Below are 24,303 nucleotides of genomic sequence, written 5' to 3' on the forward strand. Positions count from 1 at the left end.
TCCCCACATGACTCCTGCTGACTAGCCACTTATCCTCCAGGTAGAAGACGTGAAACAGTCAGATCCCAGGAAGGGTGCTCTAGCACACTAGCTCCTTGAGGTATTTAAAGATATTTTCAATCTACCTCTAGCATGCCAGTATGACTGAAGACCACCACCATCACCTCAGTGCCCAACCAAATAAACATAAGCTCCCTTGATGACTACAGGCCTGTTGCTCTCATATCTGTAATATCCAAATGCTTGAAAGGCTGGTCTTAGGTCACCTCAAATTGTCTCTCCCCCCCTCATTTGACCCACATTAGTATACACACAGGACAATCAGATCTGTGGAAGATTCCATAAATACAGCTCTTCATGCTGCATTGAGACACCTAGAGAAGAAGGGAAAACATGTCAGAATGCTTATTGAGCATTACAGCTTTGCTTTCAGCTCTATCATTCCCAGCAAGCTCATCACAAAAATGCTGGATCTTGGCCTCAGGATGTCAGTTTTGTCAGTGGACACTGGACTTTCTCAGCAACTGCCCACAGATAGTGAGACTTGGACCCCACATCTCGATGACCCTGACCCTCAGCACCGGGGTGTGTGCTCAGCCCATTCCGCTATGCTCTGTATACTCATGACTGTCTGTCTCTCCACCCTGAAAATAGGAACATGGAATTTGCTGACGACACAACTGTGGTGGGACTCCTGTCAAATTGGAGCCAGGTCGTCTATAGAGATGAGGTGCAGAGCCTGTCTGAATGGTGCTCTCATAACAACCTCTGCCTGAAATTAAAAAAAAAAAAAACAAAGGAAAACTCATCATTGATTTCAGGAGACGGAGAGGGAAGCTCAGACGACTGGAATTAGAGGGTGAGGAGGTAGAGAGGTTGCTTTGCTTTTAATTTCTTCAACTTGCCATCAATTGGGACTTTAAATGAACAACAAACTTTGCTGCTATTGTAAAAGAAAAGGCACAACAGAGACTTTATTCGGTCAGAATACTGAAGAAGGCCCACCTGTCCGAAAATCTGTTAGTATTTCTACCGTTGCTCAATAGAAAGCATCCTGACATACTATATGACTGTTCTGGCTCTGGAACAGCTCAGCAGCAGACAGAGCAGAGGGTGATAAAAACTGCTCAGGGCATCATTGGCCACCCCCTGCCCCCTCTGGAGGACATCTACTTGTCCAGATGCTGCAGGAGGGCCTCTAACATCGTGAAGGACATCACACTGTCACAATCTGTTCACTCTATTCTGTGTATTGAATCTATTTATTTGGTGTATTTTAATGGTGCACATATGCAAATATATATGCATGGTTGTTTGCAGTTCTTAAAGGAGAGGCATTTTAATTTTGTTGTCACGCAATGACGATAAACACATTCAAGTTCCAACTTAAAACACTTAACAGAAGAACCATAATTATTCCCTAAAAAAAGAACAAGACCAAACAATGCAAAACACATAATAAAAATGCCTCATGAACCCAAACAAACTCAAAACTCTGGGTCAAAACCAAGAGCCATGACATGTATAGGAGCCAAGACAGAGCAGGAGGAAATAATGAAGAGCAGACACCAGGACACAGTGAATTCGCCTCCTCAGAGGGAGGCCTATTGAATTTCCTCCAGGAGAATCTAATTCAGTTAGGAAGAAAGCCATCTGATATGGGCTTTTTTCACCCTTAATACTTTCTCAGCTGGCCTAGTGTATCCCAACACTTCAAATAATAACACAAAAGGGACACTGAATTTATTAAGAGGTCCTTATCTTTCATGTCCTTAACTATCAGTATGTGATAAATTAAGAATACTGGCTGCTCTTTTCAGTAATGTGGCTTAACACAATTTAGGAATGAGCTGTGTTAGACTGTAGACAATCTTTGTGACTGCACTATATGTGGATCTTTGACATTAACATTGACATGAGAAGGGGTTTGGTGTAGTCACATGTATTTATTTTGAAATAACTGAAATAGCGTGATAGATAAATGAAAAAGAATGAGTTTTGGGGGGTTAATATTGTTCTGTGAAAGATGTTACAAAATATCGATCTAAGTTAAAAAAGCTGACATATTTAGATATATCACACTGTTTCAAAAACAATCAATGTCTATGATTCGTGATTCAATGTCATAAGAGAGAAATGTAATCCAAAACTTTTAAAGCTGTGCTAGTGATGGTTGATCATCAGATATTTCCAGCTCACTACATAAACATTTATTTATTACCAGGCCATATACCAAATAGTGCTATCAGTTGAGAAACGTTTATGCTGGGAACCATCCACCTTGGTGACTAGAGACCGCAGGAACTGAATGACACTAGAGTGGGAAAAAAACCCCACTGGAAATGCACTTTGTTGGGAAATGCTTCATGTTAGGATGCAGCTTCAGATGATGTCACAGTGCTGTGTAATTTTGACCCAGCATTTAAGGTTTCTTGTGTTTTGGTATTATTTTGTATTATGGTTTATGTTCTGATTCACTAGTTGTGCTGTTTTGATTATTCTTCTCCCATGTTTTGGTTTACTACTTAAGATTAGCTCTTGGGTTCAGATTCCAAGCTCCTTCTGTTCAGTGTCTAGTCTGTGTCTCTGTGCCTATCGTGCTCTTCCTGTCTTATTTTGATAGTCCCTGTTCTGTGTTCAGTCTCTGTCCCCATGTTTTCTCTGTGCCTGTCCTGGTCCCACGTCTCTTTTCTAGTCATCCCTGTCTTTATGTTCCCTCTATACCGTGTCAGTTGTGTTGTAATGTTAAGCTCGTGTCTCTGAGTCCGTGTCTGTGCGTACGTGTCATAGTTCCTGTTTTACTTTGATAGTCTCGTGTGCTTTGTCAGTGCGCCTAGTTTTGCTTCCCTTGTATCCTGCCTAATTGGTCCCAGCTGTGTTTGCCTCCTGTCTCCTGTTCCCTGATTACTCCGGTATTTTAGTCCTCAGTCTTCCCCTGCTTGTCGTCGTATCGTACGCTTTCTTCGTGCTGTGTATTATCCCCTAGTGTTCCTGAAAATATCCTTGCTCTCACTTCTGATTAGTTGCCTTGAGTTTCCTAGTTCTAGGTTCCAGCGCACAGTTTAGTGTTTAGTTTCACGTCTGAGATATTGGTTGGTTTTGTGATGTTTATTTCTAATGAAGAGTTTTCCCCAGCAATAAAAGCTGTGCTTTGACTTTAACTTTCTGAGTCCTGTGTTTGGGTCCTCCCTCCTGCCTGCCAGACAACACTCGTCATGACAATACCCTCCAAGCTTGAACATTCTTGAATTTATTATATTCTTTTGCAATTGTTGTAGAAACAAATGTGCTGTGAATTTCAAAGCAATTTGGCCCACAGATTATCAATTTATGCAATATAGTGTGCAGATATACACCTATTTAATCACGGATCGACCTTTAGATCTGGCCATCACTGCCCATACCTAAAGTCACAGCTTTATAAGGGATGAGATAGGTCAAAAACATACAACTAGAAGAGTGTGGATGGGTTCCATAAACCCTGGAGATTAAAAACTAAAAAAATTGCTTGTCACGCAGGATGAAAATTTACACACCTGGACAGTCCCTACTTCAGCAGTGCTTTCAGTATTGAACACAATAGAAATATGAAAATAGATAATGGCAATTTTCTCTGGTCATAATGTACTTTATGTACACCTTGATGCAAACTGCTGTTCTACTGCCGTCTTTAAGTATGATGTTTGTATCACTTAAAGATAAGATCAGTGTATTTTATTTTTTTCCAGCCAATTTCAAGTATTTTTACTTTCTTACTTACTTGAAGATTGCCAAAGAACAAATGTTGAATAACATAAAAATGCTAATGTTTCTCTAAACTCTGTGCATACATTGCAGCTGCTATAAGACTATTGTTTGCTGTATGAATGTTATATGAACATTTTTGAATTTACTTGCGACTCAGCAAGACATACAAACTCAGTACTTATACAAAAATGTGCTTGTTTGTTTTTATCTAAATTCCCCCCTTATTTAGGCATAGCCATTTCCCTGTACTATCATGCTGCCAGCCCCTTTATTTTTGGCCTGGGGAACCACTTCTTCTCACCTGTCAGTGTGGTGTTTTGGGAGAAGAGTATAATGCAGGTGGATACACATGGTATCATGCCCAAAGACCACAGGAAGTGAGAAGGACATGCTTTCTGGATAGGTGGAAAATACCCATGGGTGGGAACGGATGGGACAGCAGGCTCACTACCATCAGTAAGAGAGAGCATGCCAACATCTTTCTTGGCTGAGGTAGCAATTGTTGTTTCACAATTTTCCAGTTTGGTTTCCTGTGACCCATGTCACTGCTAAAACAAAGAAATGTGCCATTTTCTTCTTTTAGAAGCTGTCAAAAATCTATGGCATCTTTTGCCTTCTTTTTCTTTGTTACGCATCGTTAAAACGTTGATTAACAAAGTAAACATATGCTCTATCACCTTTACTTTTAGGGCCATTACTTTTCCCGTGATGGAAGTGTGCTGAGAGCAGCGCCAGGTTTTTGGCAGCATCACTGATTAGCGAGCCAAGGGAAATATGGTCTTAAGATTATATTGTCTCCTTGTGTTTTTCAAGAAGGTAGGTGCAAACAAAAAGCACAGCCTCACATGGGAATTACCCACCAGATTTGGCAATTACACATCATCAGAAGCGGAAAAGGATCAGTGCCAAGAGTTTGAAGAAAAAAAAAAATACACCAATTTTTATATACTGCAGGAAAAAAACGAAAATAAATATTATAATTCAAATTTGCACAAAAAACAGCATATGCATCAAAATAAACTATTTCCAGCAGTGCAATATGAGTCCTAAGCATCCCAGAAACGACACAGAAAGTCATAAAGTCAAACATAACTTTTAAAAACACCAGTATAGGCTCATAAGGCACTGGTGGTAAAATGAAGGGCAGGACATGGTGGACATGTGATAGGCCGCGCTGATGGACCAAGTGTTACAAACAGCTGATCGGATCGGCAAAGCGTGTTTCTGGAATATTCTGTTTTTGTTGCTGCAAGTGCTTTTTATGCCGTTTTTGCAAAGCTATATGTGGAAGGAAACTGACTTAGGACAAGCTGATGGCACAAGATGTAAGTACAACTCCTCCGGTTTCATATGCAAAAAAAATAATTTCGCTAGCTTATGTGGTTGCAGTGTTACCAGGATGTAAAAATAGTTACGCAAAATGGAGCGTGCCCACACCGGCTTTAAAGGGTTAGAGACATGGCCACCTAAGTATGCCATAGCTGGCCAATAAATCCTTTTCCTATTTGTCCATATAACTTCATTTTAACATTTCATGGTTTGCTTGCAATAAGAAGGCAGCACATATTTCAAAGTGACAGAAGAAACCATGTTAGATGCCATTTAGGGCCAATCAGAAAACCTATTACTTTGCATTTTTTCACATGCTGAGTTGCAATACACATGCATTCATCTCCAGTTCACAGAATAATACAGAAACATCTATAAACTTTGCTCAATGGGTCCAACTTTCAGGCTAGTGACCTGCATTACATATTGAAGCTAAAGCAGTCTCTCAGTGTATGAAGCTTGGGGGTCTTTAGATTTCTATTTGCCAGTGATGACGACAACCCCCCCTCACACAGCACCTTCACTAAATCCACAAACACACATGCACATAGAGTAGTTCCCTAGAGGGTGATGGATCTCAGTTGCTACTCTCCTCTGTCAGACTGTAATAAGCCTTTCCATGCCTGCAGCCCCTGTCTATTTGGCCTCTGATCTATCAAACCAATGCCAGGTGTCAGAACCTATTAAGCAGGAGACCCAGGGGCCACTCAAATCAGCATTATGTTTATGCGCACTGCTCCAGATAAACTTCTTCCATCTATCTCTTTTAAAGACCATACTGAAGACAGGAACATAACCAACACATGATAGCAAATGTTGAAAAATAAAGGCCTGGATTAATGATCTGTTAAAATAGAGAAAGAGAGACAGAAGGGAGTAAGAAGTTGGTTTAGAAAAATATGAGAATATATGAGAATATGAGCTACAGAGTTGCAGAGATATAAGTCAACATAAAACATTTTAACTGGATACAACAACCAGAGCTCTGAAGCAGTCGCTGTCTGTGCAGACTTACAGAGCTACACTGTGGAGGTGGACAGATTGTGACGACAGGTGCTCCTCAGCAGTTTTCCCTTTCTAAATGGAAACCCACGCCAATCCGCCACCCACAGCTTTATTCCTGATCTAGCACCAGAACCTCTATTTATCTCAGTGATATTCTTCTCTCCTCTTTCAGTTTGTATCCACATCTCTTTATACTCTGCTGGTAACATATATTTATTTTGTTTTGACCTGAATATTCACTGTGAACTTATCAACAGTCTTTCTGATCAAGTCAACAAAGCACAAGCAACAGTAAATGTGTACAATAGGTGGACTCATTCTTCTGTTTGGTCTGGCCATTTAAACCCATTTAGATCAGACTATATCAAGTGGTGGTCTGCTGCTTCTAATCAGATATCTGTACGCAGTGGGACAGTAGTGGTGATGACAAGCTATGTGACCCTCAGCTAACTTAGAAGCAATGCGTGTTGCTGTCTCTCCAGTCACTCTATATTTTGCCATTGTGTTATCATTACAGTGTTGAAAGAACAAACATCTCCCACAGAGGTTTATACAGAGAGCCCCTTACATTAAATTCCAATTGAAAGAGAGATCAGTCATTTGAAGTCTAGGACATACCCTTCTCCGCTTTCAGTGGGAATTACTTAATTGCATTATTTAGTAACTAAAACAGAAAGAGGGATCGATTTGTTCATTTTACAAGGGACTAAAGCGTGTGGGGTTTGGTTTCAATTAAATGTTGATTTTGTTATTAGTACATAAGACAGTTATGGCATCTGAATAACTAACCTATAAAAACAAATTGTATGCCACTAACATGACATCAACTCAATCAATCAACCCCTTTTTGATAGCGTATATCTATAATATTAAAAGATAACGTGTATTTAAAATAGGTGAAAAAAGTAAGCAAAAGCCTTGACCATTTTACTGTAAGGATATAGAATTAAACAATATAAAATGTAGACATTTTTGATATAAAAGCAGCAAGTGAAAGTTATGCTACATCTCAGTTCAGTTTACCATAAGGATATAAAAATAGAAATATGACGATTTTATTATTCTTCCTGCAGTTTATCCTGCTTGCATATTTCATGCATATAAAGCCCTGCAAGACTCAAGCATTAAACTTCCACAGCTTTTGTCATTCTCCCAGCACAGTGTGAGTCAGTGTCGCTATGTTGGCAAATTCAGTTAAAGCTGCACTTCAGATAAAGGTTCTTTCTTCTTTGTTGATGGGCAGGTTTGGTTAATGTTATTAATATTGTACACTATGGACAAAACTAAAAATAGCAATTGTTGTTTTGTATTAATAATGTAGAGAAAGAGAACAGAATATTTTTTCTGCTGAAACTATGCTTTCCACAGAATCCTCGTATTGAAGAGCCCCAAATGTTGGTTTGATTTTTTTGGTAAACATTTGGTCACAAGTAATGTAAGAAAGGATATTAGGAAATAATAATCATATATGAGGTTGTCAATTCATTACAAATAATTACTTAATTATAAATAATGAATTTGCATCCCCTTAAAGTTCAAACTAATGTCAGCCTCTACCTTTATTACTGTCACCTGTGTTTAATCTGCCAAAGACACTGCTGATTTTACCTTTATTTGAGAGAGATTTTCCTGTTATTAAGTCAAGCTTTCCAGAAATGTCCTCCTATACCTAGAATAGTCTTTTTGTTTATTTTATAACCCATATTTAGGGTTTGATTTATTTATATATTACCTTTTGTAGTGTTTTGGGATTTTTACTGCATTTTGTCCTTTCATTAAGTATCTTTTCAGCCTTTTTGTTTAGATGTGTTAATGCTATGAAATTCCAAAAGAGGAGATATTTTTAATGGAATGGTTTAAGTTTAAACACTTCATGCTTTGTATGATCTATTGTGAACATTCCCTTTAGAACCAATATTTTAACCCAATAAAGATGTTGTGCCCACAAATATTGCTAAACTGAAGCAGTGTTCTGAAAAACAGAATTGTTTTATCGACAATTACAAGAAATAGATTTGACTAGCTCTTGAATTCCACCACCTGTGTAAATATTGACTATGTCTTTAAAATGTCTTGCTAAAAAACCAAGACATTTGAATGTTTTATTCTCAGAAGAAACTAGCATTTCTAAATTTAAGTGCCACCAATGAGGGACAGCATTCAGTAAAATGGTAGTAGTATCTTTTCTTTGTGGATTGTGTATATTTTCATACAGGTTTGATAGGTTTGTAGCTTGAACCTATTCGCTGGAACGTTAAGGACAACTTGCTACACAGCAAAAAGCAAGACATAAGGCACCAAAGTTCTTCGTGTTACTCATGCACAGTGTTGGTCAAGTTACTTGAAAAAAGTAATCAGTAACTAATTACTGATTACTTCCCCCAAAAAGTAATCCCGTTACTTTAGTGATTACTTATTTTCAAAAGTAATTAATTACTTAGTTACTTAGTTACTTTTTAAAAACACGATTTACAACCTGAATAGGTGATAAAGCGATAGATCTTTCAGCCCAATTCTACTTTTTCTGCATAATCCATCATACAAAATGTAATCAAATGGAAACGTCTCTTTTGAAAACTTTTATAGTTTTATTAATTTTAATCTTTTAACTTTATGCATCAAGCAAAAATTTAATTATATGCAACATTCTCTGACTGGAAGAAATTTGTTTAATATTTAAACCTATTTTCTGCACATTCCAGCACATAAAATATTTTTTTTTTGTGTTTACACTCAGTCTTTCAAATAGATGCAAAACACAGCAGAAAATAAATAAAGTCAAAGACTAGCAGTCCTTTTGCTCTATTTTCACCTGTAAAGCAGGAGTTGGGTAGGCGGAGGTTTACCCTGGTGCAGGTGTGCCGCAGCGGTCAGTGGAAGGATACGGCAGTTTCTCTGTGAATTTCCCATTACGTGGTAGCGCACTCGGAGCTTGCTTGGAAGTTTAGGGTTTTTTTTTCGCTGTGAAAAGATGTTTTCTTCCCACGCACAATGCTAATGGACACTAATGTTTTTGTCACTTTTTATGGAATCAAACTTAAAGTCAGGTCAGTACTTCCACACTTTAAAGGCTGCACGCTCATACTCTCTCCCGTAGATATATGATCCACTGTTGATCTGCACACAGCTGTTGTCACGACGTCACACTTGCTTACGTCACTGTCATGAGACATTCTCGCAAAAAAATCACGGTTTTAGTAACGCAGTAATGCAGCGTTCCTACGGGAAAGTAAAGGTAATATAATTACCGTTTTTGCAAAAGTAATCCCTTACTTTACTCGTTCCTTGAAAAAAGTAATCGGATTACAGTAACGCGTTACAAGTAACGCGTTACTTGTAACGCGTTACTGCCCATCTCTGCTCATGCATGAGGGAGACCTGCCTGGAGCCAAGTGTCGTTCCACCACTTGACCTCTGTCAGACTCTCAGCCAGGTTCCCCATAGCACTCCCTTTATTGTGGTTACATGAATATGCATCGGGTCATTAACATATAACATCTTACATAGGTATACATGTGAACAAAGAATACTGTGTGTGTGTGTGTGTGTGTGTGTGTTGGGGGGGGGTCAGAGTGTGACCCCATAAACGACTTCCCTTAACCTGCTGGTCTGGAAAATCCAACAGTTCATCTAAATAAAAAGCACTTAGACTAGAACAGATGTAGCTACGTTAATCCTACCGTAAAACAATAAAACAAGGTACGATCTCTTCTCATGCTCCCAGAAATGCATATACTATTATATATTGTACATATATTTATTAGTTTCAGATGTAGCCATTCTTGTATTTTGCTTGTTTACATTATTGTATTTTGCACAACTCTGTTGCTTGTGAAGCTCGCACACAAGAATTTCACTCACATGTGCTGTACCAATGTACCTGCACATGTGATGTGACAATAAAAGTGATTTGATTTGATTTGATTTGATTTGATTTGAGGATGTAGGTGTGCATGCCTTTGCAGCCTGCTAAAGATCACACATCCTATCACTGCACAATTGATTATACACCTCTAAGCATATATGGTTAAATATTTCCTAATACAAATGACAATAATAAAATCTAAACCCATCAGGTTAAAAATGGACAACTAAATGTATTTGATGTGATGTCAAGCATTTTGCACCTGTTTCCAGAAGTGCTAGCATTAATTGGCTAGATTTCAAAGAATGTTTGCATGTTAATGCAATAACCAATTATCAAAAAACGGTCCTGATTTTAATATTAAAGAATTCAATAATTCAACTTGCACTACATCAAATGTATCATTATTACTATTAGCTCACATTTTATCCTGCTAAATAGGCTAAAACCTCTATAATTCCAAACTAAATGACTCCTCTGTTGACTTCTTCTTGTCTTGCTACTACTGTTTTTCCTCTGCCTATTTATCTTACTATTTATCCATGCTTCTCTTTTCATGTTGTTGGATGGACGAACTTTGTACAACTCATAACAGTGGAAATATTTTTGGACGCTGAATGGAAATTGAATTTATTTAACTTTATAACTAAAAATAAACCAACTCTCCAAAACTAAAAATATTACTCTTACTAATTAGAAAAAAAAGGAAAGTATTTTTTTATGACAGTCCTGATAAATTATGGCATTTTTAAACAATGAATAGCTATTCAGTAGATTATCTTTCCCAATATGATGCAAATTTGATATACATATTTAAAAAAACAAAACTCTAGACTCAAGCTTGATGAAAATGAAAAAGGGTCAAAGGATTGCAATCAGCAATGGCAATCTCAGTCTCAGTACCTCCAACTAGGGCTGTTCTATATCATGCAGCCCTGTTCTATATTAATGATAAGGGAAAGGAAAAACCTTCTCCTACCTTTTATTTCTTTTGATTTATGTACCTCTCTATCAAACACCCTCTGTAAAGGATCATTTCTCATATAAATTGCCAAATCCTGGTTTTTCCATTACATTGTGTGATCCCGTGTCCTCCAATGGCATACTAAATGTTACTAGTCTCACACATTTATTTGAATAACTGTTCTTTTTTCAAATAATACATGTCTATAGCCATATATCTGGTATTGGAAATGCTGAAAACTTTAAAAAGAAAAAAAAAGAAAAACATGCAAAAAGATCAGTTGAAAAAAATATCACGGCTCTGTGCCTGCTCATGTCATGGTATGTTTGGTGGACCCAAATGCAGGATTCACAGCTTTCTTGTTCTATAAATTACAAATTCACAAAGGTAGAGCAGAATTTGAGCAAAATAACACAAATATTAACAAACTGACATACAGAATATACAACATGGGAGTGCAACATGAAACTGAAGAAAACTGAGGGCTTAAACACACATGAGGTAAACATGAGGCAAAATACACAGGATGGAACACAGCAGGGAACACAGGTGAACCAAAGCTGACTAAAGAGACAGGGGAAGCAAAACTGAAAATATCGGCACAAGACAGGGGAGTAACAAAATAAAGCAGGAAGTAACACACAGTGAGACTCATTTTAAATTTATCTTTCATTGCACTTGGACATTAATGCAGAAAATGATGTCTGAAGAAAATGAGAAAATAAAGAAAATAAAGAAATGAGAGTCATCAGTAATCTGAGTGTGTAATATGTATGTATATATAACTCTGGAGACATACATTGGTGGCAACTTTTACACTATATGCGCCTGAGCAATCAGTCAACCTTCACTATAACTTTACGTGATATGTCACTTGGCCGAGTTACTGTGGTTCCTAAATGCTTCTACTTTACAAAGTTGATCATGGAATATCTAGGAGAGAGGAAATTTCATGATCTGAGATCTTTCAGTATCCTATTACAGTACCACATTTGAGCAGAGCAGCACAGAGCTACAGTGGTTAGCACTGTTCCCTGAGTTTGGTTTCACCATCTGGCCAGCGGCCTTTCTGTGTGGAGTTTGCATGTTTTCCTCATGCTTTCGAGGCTTCTCTCTGGGTACCCCGGTTTTCTCCCACAGTCCAAACACAGGCAATTACAGGTGTTAAATAAATAGATGGTTTTAAATTGCCCATAGGTGTGAATATAAAAGGTTGTCTGCAGAGGTGAAGTATTACTTTATTACTGGACTACAAATACTTCCTTTCCTGTACTTAAGTAGAATTTTCAGTTGTGTGTACTTTACTTGAGCATTTATTTTCCGGACAATTTTTTTACTTCCTACATTTTAACAGAAATATCTGTATGTACATTTTCAAAACAGGCTCGTTACTTCAGGTTTATTTGTATTATTTATTAGCATTTAGACTCGGTATGTAGCTAACTACAGAAGAGGAGGAAGCATAAAGGGGGTCACATTTTTAACTGTCAGGTAGTTTTAAAAGGTCAGCGTCGGCGCTGGCAAAGGTCGGCAGCCTTAACCCAATTTCCTTCGGGGTCAACCTTCAGGATCAATAAAGTTTTATTGAATTGAATTGAAATTATGTGTATTTTGTTTGACAGTGTATTAGCTAAAGGTCCAGCTGCTGTATATTCAGAAACGAGACAAGAATGATAGCTTCACTCAGAGATGCAGAAAGAAGTAAGAAAGAGGACCGGAGAGAAAGAAAGTTAGATTTAAAGGGAAGGACTGCTCAGTGACAACTAATAAACTGCACATTTAAAGATTACATGTCATCCTTTTTAATCACATACTAGATCTGTATATGATGTCTTTTTATAAAGTATGCATTTTCATATTCTGAAATATGCTGCAAAACAAACTGAGTATACAAACTTTGTGTTATTCAAATGTTGCATGAAAATACTGGGTAGTTTTGTGCAGGATAAACAGGTAAGCTTGCAGTATTGTGGTGAATTCACAGTAAAGCACTGAGTTGGATTGTTGAACCGTTGCTGTGGTGCTCATGGTCAGAGTTGGGTTACATCAAGTAAAGTATTTTAATTTGCATTTAAGCTGATTCTTAGATTAAATCACTGAATTCCACCTGTATACCAACTGTATACAGTCTAGTATCAGGACTATATACAGTACAATATACTGTCACTGTAGGAAATGGCAATCAGCAAAGCTAGCTCATTAAATAACTGCATCGCATTGAATTCAGTTATGTAAATTCACAAACAGCAGCAGGTTAGCTCAGCCTGTAGCTAAAGAAAATCTACTGGGGCTCACATTAAAAAATTAAAGTCAACCTCTGCAACAGAAAATAGCTTCTTCTTTTTTTAAATTCTCTTTCACTGCTTGTGTCCTACATAACAGATCCAAACTAAATATGTTCATAAGAATCTGATTAAATTTAAATAACATATATATTCTTTATAATATTATTTTGTTGTTTTTATTATATAGTAATATAGCACAAGCTTCAATTACCTTTGCATAAAAATACATAGCTACTTTTTACTTTTTACTTTTTTCGTTGACTACATTTCAGATTCTGTAAAGAAGTCGATTCAGTGCTTCTTTGGAGTCTTAACACAAGTATCTGTACTTCTATGTAAGTAAAGAATATATGTACTTTAGCCACCTCTGGTTGTCTTTATCTCTGTGTAAGCTCTGGGCCAGATGGCGAAGAGAATGGCTGGATCTTTGATATTTGCCTGTATCTAACTCTTAGCTTTGTGTAGGTTTGCATGAAGAAACCACAAGTTTTTATGTGGATCAAAAATTTTCTCTGTAAGCCTTGAGTAATTTATAGCAACAAAAAAAGAATACAATAAGAGTCCTGAAGTTCCTTAATGAATGATGCACTTAAAGCCAGAGAGTACAGCAGCACACTCTCTCAGCAAAATGAATTTTGCATTGTATGCGTGGAGTGATTTTTTTCCACCTACTCATTCCTTATTTGTCTTTTTATGGTTTTCATATGGGAAAGAAAAGACAGTAGTGTCTAATGTAAACTTAGGGAGATGTCATTATATTGTATACATGTCAGACCTTAAGGCCATGAAGATACTCCAAAATCGTGGCTTCTCATGGCATTTCCCTTCAAACTTCCAGTCTGGAATTCCAAGTCCAAGCTCCCTCCCTTCCTGTGAATGGACAGCAGTGTGATCGTAAAAAAAATATGAGCAAAGAAACACCCCGAGGGGCCACAATATGGAACTGAATCACTCTGATTTCCAGCCGGCGGATTAAAAATAAATTGTGTCTAAAATATTCAGGGGGACGTTATTAGTGCAGCTTTGCAGTTTCTTTCCTCCATCAAGCAGCTCCACGGTCGAACTGCTTTGGTTGCCTGAGGTTTCGGGTTCATGCATGCGTCTAAATTCATGTAAAAAAAAAAAAAGGTAGGACTGGGAAAACAATATAATTGAAAATAATAACAAGCAAAGAGTAAAAACTGTAATGAAAAAGATAGCGACTGAAGTGACAAGTGGGAAATGGAAGTATGTCAAGGTGACACTACATTTTTATGTAAATTGTGTAACAATAAACTGTGAACTCCTTAGATATGTAAGCCCTTATGTTAGAGCCAGGTTCATTCTAAGGTTAAAGCTTTGAACAGAGACCATATGTGCTCTATTTCAGAAACAAGGTTAAGTCTTTATTGATCTGAGTGATATGAGTCACGTTACAGTATTCTTTTGCTACACTCAGATCAAATAAATATACATTGCATGGTATACATATATATATATCATGCAATGGTATTGCACTGATTACTATATTGCAAACATCTATATACTTTTCACAACACATTATAAATAATATTGTGATTTAAGGTTTTAAACAAAGATATGTTACAGGTTACATATAAGATTACAGCCCTACATGAGCAAATATGCAGTGTTGGTAATGAAGTGATTTACACCACACTGGGTAAACTCAGAAAGCAATACTCAGTGAAAAAGAGAAGAGAAGCCATATGTCTCTGCTGTTAGCTCTTTTCATACTGTTAGCTCAGATTTACTTCAGAACATGAAAGCATGTTTAGAGATGCTTCGAGCTGTCTGGGAGTCCTTCGCCTGCTGTATTCTGCATGTCACTGAGGATAAACCTCCTTGGATAAAAGTAAGCATAAAGGGTTTTTATCTGTAGCGTGCCAGTGAGCTACAGTGCAGGTCAGGTCAGAGTACTGTTCATGTTGAAAAAATATAGTTTGAAATGGTTGAAATTGTAGCCAGGGTGTAATACTTTGGGTCTTTCTTATATTAATTAAGTTGTTTCATACTGTAAAACAAAAGCTTATGTTGCATGCTTATGTTAAAATTTTAAATGCTAAATTTCACACCATTACTTGATTAGATTTAGTCCAGTCTACCCAGACTCAGAAGCATATACTTCTGAGATTACAACCAAGCTGAAAAAAAATCGGATAAAATCTGAATGTTTAGTGACAATTTTGAAAGCACCGCCTATACAGAGCGTTCTCACTCCCGAGGCGTAACATGTCGACGTTTTGTCACGTCCCGCGGCGTTCCTGAGGAATGCGAAAGGAGACCTTCGGCGTTCTTATGGTACGCGGCGGGTTATGGCTGGAATCCAGTGCAATGACGCTCCCGCGGTAGTAGACGTTCCAGCCCTGTATTCCAGCCCTAAACCTAACCTTATCCCTAGCCCTGACCATAACCTTATTCCTGACCTTAACCAGGACTTTAATGATGTTAAATAGCGTGTTTCTAAGCGATTTGAAGAAAAAGAGCAAACATGTGTAGGTTCAGTCCAGATGGTTCTCATATTTCCTCTTTTTCCGAGGTCGTCATTTAGGAACGTGGTGGGTAGCCGAAAACGTAATATGGTGACGATTTGTCACCTAGCGTAAAATGTTACGCTTTGGGAGTGAGAACGGGTTGGCCTATAGCAAGATCTGAAAGTAAAGAGTCTGGAGTTCATGGAAGAGCATATGGCATCTGGATGCAAGCTAAAATTAAATGAGCAATTCTGTTTAATTTTAGCTTTGCAAGGTAGGAAACTGAAGACCAAATACTATGAAGCTTTTGCATGGGGTTACAGCCCATATGCACTACCATAAGCAATATTTGTAATTATTCTGGGTGCAGATATCATATTGCTAAACCACATCTCAAGAAATATGCATGGATGAAGGACTCTTACCAGCTCCTGCTGAAGAAGGTATCAAGGAAATTTAAAATAAGAAGCTATCATTTGTCTTGGACAGGACAATCCGTCCGTTAGTTGAACCTTGGATACAGGAGAAACAATGCGGTTTTCGTCCTGGTCGTGGAACACTGGACCAGCTCTTTATCCTCTCAAGGATACTTGATGGTGCATGGGAGTTTGCCCAACCAGTCTACATGTGTTTTGTGGACTTGGAGAAGGCATTCGACCAAGTCCCTTGGCTGTCCTGTGGGGGGTGCTCCGGGTGTATGGGGTGTTTGGCCCATTGCTTATGGGCCATTCAACCCTTATACAACTGTTGCAAGAGCTTGGTCCGCATAGCGTCAGACTCATTCTTGGTGGGTGATGGGCTCCACCAGGGCTGCCCTTTGTCACTGTTCTTAATTGGTGGTCTCAGAATCTCATCTCTGCTTTTCGTTGACGATGTGGTTCTGTTGGCCTCCAACTAATTTTGGAATGGTTTGCAGCCAAGTGTGAAGTTGTGGGAATGAGAATCAGCACCTCCAAATCATAGGCCATGATCCTCAGCTAGATAAGGCTGGAGTGCCCACTGCAGGTTGGGGAGTTCCTGCCCCAAGTGGAATAGTTTAAGTATCTCGGGGTCTTGTTCACAAGTGATGGGAGAAGGGAGCCGGCGATCGACAGACGGATTGGTGCTGAGGCTGCAGTCATGTGGACGCTGTACCAGTCTGTTGTGGTGAAGAGAGAGCTGAGTGTAAAAGCGAAGCTCTCAATTTACCGGTCGATCTATTTCCCTACCCTCACCTATGGTCACGACCTGTGGGTAGTGACCAAAAGAACGAGATCACAGATACAAGCAGCAGAAATGGCCTTCTTCCGAAGGATGGCTGGCATCTTCCTTAGAGATAGGGTGAGAAGTTTGGCCATCTGGGAGGGGCTCAGAGAGAGCTGTTGCTCCTCCATATCAGAAGGAGCCAGTTGAAGTGGCTCAGGTATCTGACAAGGATGCCTCCCGGGAGCCTCCCAGGTGAGGTGTTCTGTGCATGTTCCCTCAGACAAGCTGAGATGGCTGGGGAGAGGAAGGTCTGGGCTTCTCTGCTTAGGCTGCTGCCCCCGAGACCCAGCCTCGGATAAGCGGAAGAAGATGGATGGATGGCTATCATTTGTATTAATCAGGAGGGCATTAAAGTACAACCATATTTCTAAAGGAAACAAAACATTTACATTTACATGTATATTATGTGAATGTTGTTTTTGAAATAAATTTTGCATAATGTGTTGGAATCTGTTGTCATGCACACCTGTGAATAAGTTCTGATCAAACAGAAATGCTAAAAGTGTCCAATATGTATGTCCTATACAAAGACTGTGTAGAAGACCAATAATTATGTTTTTTTTTATATTTGTTGTTTATGAACAGTTGTTTTGTCAGCTTACTATATATAGTGATGTATATAGAAAAGAATAATGATGCATTAACACATGTCTCTGTGTTTTTATACATGAACAAAGTGAACAAGCACCGTAAGCCCAAAAAGTGAGGGATTGGATTGGATCCAAGTAGTAAATCACTGACAGTGGCGATGTCTCTCCTAGAGCTGCGGGTCAGTGATGTCTGTCAGGATGAAAGCTTTCAAAATGTAGACGGCTACCTGTATTTTCGATCTAGATGGGTAAACAATGCCATCATGTAGGAGGTGAAGAAAAAGAAATTGCTCGTTAAAGTGAAGGTAAGTGTTACATACCTAGCTTTAATGAACTACTACACTTAAGTCTAATATTTTGGTGATTTGGACTTTTACAGTATAGGGTCAGAAAAGTTCCCATAGTAGTAATTTTTCACATTATCATTGTGTCCTAACTGTTAAGTTGAGAAAGTATTTCTCCAATGTCATGTATATCATTCTGACAGTTTAAATGAGCCGCCAATGACAGCAGGGATTGTTGTTGGGAAGCACGGATTGGTGCGATTTGGCCTGTGAAGCCCGTTTTTCATTAGTACCTACTTGGATCGACTCAGGTCGGTTCACCATGGTTTTTAAGGGATTTCTATTAGGTGATAGTACCTGGTACTAGGTACTACAATAGTACCCACTCAGCCAGGGTTCCAAGTGATCCGAGCAGCAAATGTGAAGTCACAGGCTGGTCAGTGGCATCACTTGATGAGTGCTGAGAGCATCTAATTCACAAAAATCAAAACAGCCATGCTTTAGAACCATGCAACAAAGGAAATGGATACAAAAAACAACACCATGGTACCCGAGTCTGATGAAAAGCCACGGACTGAGCACCAGGTATATCGTCACCTCTGCATTTACCTTTGCTGTAGAATTCGTATCCCATGCCAATTGCATCACAGGATGCTCTGCAACGTTGCTATGATGACAACCACGCACATTAGGTATTACAGGATTTTAATGGAAAACCAGCCAATCCAATTCGAGTCATGGCAAATCGGACTGGCTGGTGCTACATCTGAGTGTGGCAAGTTGATCTGAGTAGGTACTAATGGAAAAGGTGCTTAAGACAGCGTTAGGAGAGGTGCGTGCACATGTTCGTGCCATAGTCTACGGCACGGGTCCCCAACCCCTGGACTCCAGTCCAAATCCAGACCCCAAGAGGGTTTTGTAAGGACTGCAAAGCATTTTCTCATTTACTATCTAGTTAGATATTTTATTCCTGCCTCCTCAATTCAGAGATGGCATTTCCCTTTTCACATACTTCTTCAGAAGTCACTTGGATGAGTGACGAAATGTTTCTCCCACTGAAAACGCTACGTCCAGATGAACAGAATCAACTTTTTAGGATTTACTTTCCTGGATGATTGAGCATGCATCAGGAGTCCTTATCACTGGTTTATGTGCAATAGATGTGGTAAAGATTATTGCATCATTTCATTATTAAATTGTTTTTTGTGTAATATTAGTACTTGAACTGGATTGCAGTTTTCTGTTCAGCAGATGACTTAATGGGCATATGAATAATTGATCAGTAGTTACAAGACAAAAATCTATATTGTTAGTTAAATTTTAAATTTTAAATATTGTTTGGACCCCAGATTGGATGATGGAGGTAGTGGACCTCCTGATATTTTAGTTGGGACCCCCGCTCTGCACCCTTCTGGCAGATGTAAGCAGGCCATCCAGTATCACAGCAACTTTCTGGCAATTCTGGCAAGTTAAACTCGAAGACGTTCCAAGGATGGCTGGAGGGCAAAGGACTGCAGTACTGTTTTTGCCCATCAGGTAGGCGTGTTCAGGTAGCTCTTACATCACATGAAAACTATGAGTAGAGTGCATTTTTTATACACCATTAACCATTAGTTATTATTAATCTCTAGCTCTCTTCCAGAGTGTTTGTTATCTTGTCCTCGTCCAATCACCCACCAGTCACAATAGATGCTATCATTTCAAGCCCTGCCTTACCATCCGGACTGCTCTGACTTTATTCTGCTTTCCACTAAGATTGATTTGACAGGAGCCTGCTGTGTTCTATTCAAGATGCAGCAGTAATTCCTCCCCCTGCCTCTTATCATTCAGGGCAGCTGTGATTTAATTTGAGAAGATGTCTTGTGTTTTTCCTTTTTAATATTTGAGGTAACATTGTACTTGGTTTGCATGTTTATTACACTTTAAAGGCGGTTTTCTGCATGCCACCAAGGTTAGTATTATTCAGTGGTCTGTAACCCCATCTGTGTTTGTTCTGTAATTTGAGGCACTTGCTACTCCTGGGAGACTCTGTCATGTAGTAGATTGTTTATTTAAATAGGGTCCATTATCAGTACCCAAGGAATTACCTTGTGTCAAGAAACACCACAGACCAGTATTACAAATCAGGATTTGGAGGTTAGTGAGGCAACTTCAAGTTCAACCCTAAGTTTGGAGTGGTTGACTTCTTATACTATGGTATGTAACCATGGTAATTGGGACATGTTTTGTTGATTGTTTGAGACAAAGGACTACTGAATGGTAGAAAATTCCTTTTTAGGTTTCTAAACAGGATCTTAAGAATTTTAACACGTACCTGTGTTGTCCTGTCAACTTGGGGGGTTATGAGTTGATTATATGGTGAGAAAAAACAAAAAAAAAAAGGGGGGGAAGGGAGATCTCGTTGTTTCTCCCCTCTCGGGATAACACAGCCAACACAACACAGCCAACACAACATCATTTTCCTGTTCGCCTGTTTTGTTTGTTTTTGTTTTTTCTGAAAGCCGAAGCTGACCTGGACTCCTACCCTCCCCTCTACCATCGTTGCCCTCTCCGCGACCATCTTTGACCCTTTGACCCCTGAAGGCCACAGCAGCTGGACTCACAACAACAACTTGAGGATGTCAACAGTGCTGCAAAAAAGCGATCTCATGCAGCAGAGACGGAGAGCACTAAACCTAAAGCCCGTTTCACTACACGGGGGAAAATTCCCAGACTGTGTCAGCTGACAGAGCTGTGACGAGACAACATAAACAGACTCCAATCTGACGTGGAAGGAAAAGACTCTGAGGTTTTTGTCCTCAGTAAGAGCTCAAGGCATGAGAACAGAAATTGAGCATGGCTCCGGAGGAGCTGGCTGCTAATTGAACTCATCAGTCAGACTTGGAGTTTCACGTACAGGACTTGTAATCAGGCGGAAGCTTGCTGGAGCAGGAGGTCGTCAGACTTGACGCAAAGTTCCAACAGCAGGAGTAAACCCTGAAAGAGCTACAGAAGCAAAAGGGTCAAGTTACAAGGAGAAGATGCAGGCAGCTGCAACAACGGATGAAAACAGACCCAAAGAGGAGGGGAGGACCCCAGGGCATGCTTCAGGCCGCTGGTTTACCCAAACAACAGAGCAGGAAGGTGATGAATACAAACACACAAACACACACTTCTGCATCCGCCGACTTAGAATGAAGAGAAACACACACATGAACACTTATGCACTCGTTGAGTGAGTGAAAACTGATACACACCCATGCACCAAAATCAAAAATGTTGATTCAATTCACTAAGAAGTGACACACAATGCTCCAGCTGCTGCAATGAAGAATGCTTTATTAACAAAGGCTCAATGCTGCACACAACAAATCCAAATACAGAATCTGTTACAATAATAAGCCCAGAGGGCATCTGTGTGGTCTGGGGAGCAGAGTCCAGAGCGGTTAGGTTATGAAAACGATGCCCGTGCGATATCTGGGGCTTAAGGCCTCGACTCAATTGTTTACTGTACACTAAAAATTCCCATGCACACTAAAAAGAAAAGAAAACAGCCTGAGCAGTGATGCAGAGTGAAAACGATGAATTAACAGTGTGAGTCTTATTTCAGAGCGCCACGTCATTGTGATGGAGATTTAATAAAAGGAGGAACACACGGACAAAGAAGAAGAGAAAGGGGGGGCAGCCCTTGAACACGATTGCCTGAGGTATTAAAGTTCTGTACTAAATTCTGGTTTCCAGTGTGAGAAAAGTCACGCAGTGCCAGTAGTAGAGCTAGGTTGAGTGATGATTCTAAATCACTGTAAGTAAATCATCGTACACCCGTTCAAGTTTCATGATAACGGGGATCTAGACTTTGTTGAACTCTAGGCAATTTGAACAGCTAAGATTTGAGTGACCAAGTAGTAGTTGAATAAAAGTCATTGAATAAGTGTTGAAATAAACTGGCAGAATTAAGAGAATTAAAACATTTCAAGAGCTCAAATTACTTAATATGGAAACGGTTCTATTTTGTTTCACGAACGCAAAACATATAGGTTTAGGAATAGGAAAAGGTTGAGGTGGTGTTGATTTGACTCTGTGTAGGTTTAGGTGGGTATTTTTATTGATGGGAGGAATATTCAGTGACAAGTCCTAAGACCCGGGCGTTGGTATTTTTGTTTTTGTTATCTTTTATTTTATTTTGTTTTATATTTTGGACAGTGCACTGATTTTTGTTAGTGAATCTTTTCTTTAAGCAGATCTGCACATCGGAAATTACAAGCGTTACACGTCGGCGAGAAAATTGTTGTAAGTGAGTTTCTCCGCATTGAAATTGGCTCTGGAGGAAACCACTTATGGGGACAATTAGAAAATGAGAGTCCCTGCCCAAAAAAGGATTCAGCGAGGTAATCCGATCTCAAGTTCTTCTTTTTCTTTTTGAAATGAGCTCATTTTGCTGAGGGCGGAAATCTAAATGCGGCGATGGTTTCCACTATCAGCAAAGAAAGAAAAATGGATGAATGAATGAATGGATGAAAGACTGGAAATAAAACAAACGGACTGACTGGTAAAAGCTGACAAGACTTGACTACGACTTAAGGTTAACCTCCACCAAGATAGAACAAGAGGGTGGATGAATTTATGTGTGATTCTTTTACAGGAAATGTTTTTATAGCATCTATGGGATGTGGATGGCTGACTACGGTCAATATGCTGCTAATGTTTGCTTTGCTTTGGTGAGAAGGGTGCAGTAGAAAACAGACAAGTGACATGAAAACAAGTAATAATAACAAATAACTAATTTGGGGACAGTTTAACCTAGAGCCCACTAACTGGCCATTAGGGGCTCTCTCTCTTGGAGTAACATTGCCCAAAGGGTGAATAAAGCAAATTGCGGCAATAATAGTGATATAATGATTGGAGAAATCCTGAACATGATACTTGTCTGTTGTGCTGAATCTTTTATTACTCTTATGATTTGCAGGTGGTTGTAAATAAGCTGTTTGCTTTAACAGGTTTGCTTTTTAGCTGAATTGCAAAATACAACTAGAACGATTAATTGAGACTAATCGCAACTAACCTGAAACTGAGGAGGTTCTATATAAGGAAGAATTAAAACAGGTATAAAGTGCATTTGATCTTTAATTGCAGGTGTGACCATGAAGCTTTTTGGTACAGATTGCAGGTTGTTGCTCATTATTGAAGTGTGCTCATAAAGGCAGAAGCTATATAGGGGGTCTATGATTTGGTCTGTGTTTTAATAATTTAGGTATGGCAAATTAAAGGTTTTTAGACAATTTAGGGGACCAGTGAGAAGCATAATTAGATGATCAGAAACTGAGTACTACACTTAAGTTGGAATTAAGAATGCCCAATTTGTTTGAGGTTTGTTGTTCACTTGTACACACATTGCAAATGTGCTTATAAGGAGCTGGCACTTAGTCTGTGAAGGTCAAAAGCTTCATCCGACAACGGATCGGATTGATATATTGGAGCTATTGACTTCACGTGCAGAGGGTTCAGTGCATGCATGCTTACACACATAGGCATAGCATAGGATTGGAATAAACAAAGTCAACAACATTAGGGTAGGAGAGCCAGCGCAGGAGATGTGTTGGCGTTCTGTCTCTTGCAGAGAAGGGAACAGACACCAGACGGGGACACGGAGATATGGGGACCCTTCACAGCAACTGGGGTCAAGTGTCATGGCCTTGGGGCTCCTTGAGAAGATGGATCCCATAACCACAGCGATAACCAGGAAGGGGTTGGCAAAAGCTAGGAACACCAGAGACCAACGAGGTTCGAGAGGCTTTTGGCAAAAAGGGGGACACGGCGGTGACAACGGACAACAAACACACCGATCTTTGTTTGAAAGTGGGGCAGAATAATCCCCAGATCTGTGTAACGACTGAAGGGTGGTCTAACCCCGGAAGTCGAAGAAAGAAGAATCCGAGGGCGTTTCTTCACTCCAAGAGGAGGTGGTAAAGGGGCCTGAAGCGTGACAGGCTGAAACTCGAGTCTGAAGCTAAAAGAACAGCTGGGTTGTGGGAAAATTGGAAAACAACGGAGGTGTTGGGGTTGATAAGTGTCATAACGTGTTTGTTTGGTTTGGAGACAAATCCTGGTGTGAGTTGGGCTGGCAAGCCAGCCCAAAGAGGAGGAATGTGACCAGGAGATATTTTATTTTGTATTTTTATGATCACAGTTATAATTAGAAGTATCAATCATTAATCATTTACCATTGTGGAATCTGATGACAGTATAATCTTTGTTTTATATCTATGGTAATCTGAGTAAAGATTAATGTATGCAGGTTATCATCATTGTAATCAAGTTTCAAATGGTATCCACAGCATTGTATTCACCGTCCATAACTGGAGGGTCGAGCAGGACCTTGTTCTAATTCATTTGCAGGCCTACATCAGAACATGCACATAGAGAGTTATGTAAACACGCACGTTTACCCTTATTTACACAGGGAGGTCATGTCAGGACATTCTCTAGTTGGACACACAGGCTCACAGAACTGCACAACATGACATGTCACACACTTGTTT

General features: G+C 39.3%; 1 long non-coding RNA gene across 1 annotated transcript; it reads left to right on the plus strand.

Annotated features, from left to right (window-relative positions):
• Positions 1 to 20,530: 20,530 nt before the first annotated feature.
• LOC146716872 (uncharacterized) lies at positions 20,531 to 24,063 on the plus strand. The gene is made up of 2 exons (XR_014922404.1): positions 20,531 to 22,897; positions 22,932 to 24,063. It is a non-coding gene; the product is annotated as an uncharacterized LOC146716872 (long non-coding RNA).
• Positions 24,064 to 24,303: the final 240 nt, after the last annotated feature.

This window comes from Copadichromis virginalis, linkage group LG2 (genome assembly GCF_057382275.1).
Source record: "Copadichromis virginalis isolate Kocher_CV1m ecotype Utaka linkage group LG2, C_Virginalis_male_GT1.1, whole genome shotgun sequence".
Classification (NCBI taxonomy): Eukaryota; Metazoa; Chordata; class Actinopteri; order Cichliformes; family Cichlidae; genus Copadichromis; species Copadichromis virginalis.